The following is a 365-nucleotide window of genomic DNA, read 5'->3' as shown; positions in this document are numbered from 1 at the left end:
TGAGAGGTAATACAGAGGTGTGGCAGCTGTATGGATTGTGGTTATGGATATTCTCTGGCTGATAGCAGAGGAGACCGTTGAAAAACCATGCAGCAGTAAAGACCTCGTCAGCCCCTAAATGATGCAGTCCAACCCCCGGGTGAAAAATACTGTACGGCAGCTTGAGGTTATTCTGCTCACCATCAGGTCTCACTGCAGTTGCATTTCGACACAATTCTGTTTGCTTGTGGAACAGATTTGGTTCAGAATTAAAAGTTTAATTTCAAGTTCCCTGGTTACCTGATCATGCATACACCAATATATAACTTGACTTTAAGCTCCATTAATTAGTATTTTCTATATTAATGGGCCAGTGTGTAGGATTT

Source organism: Morone saxatilis, unplaced genomic scaffold, assembly GCF_004916995.1.
Source record: "Morone saxatilis isolate NCDOM2014 unplaced genomic scaffold, NCSU_SB_2.0 Contig22, whole genome shotgun sequence".
Taxonomy (NCBI): Eukaryota; Metazoa; Chordata; class Actinopteri; family Moronidae; genus Morone; species Morone saxatilis.
This window is presented reverse-complemented; position numbering follows the sequence as displayed.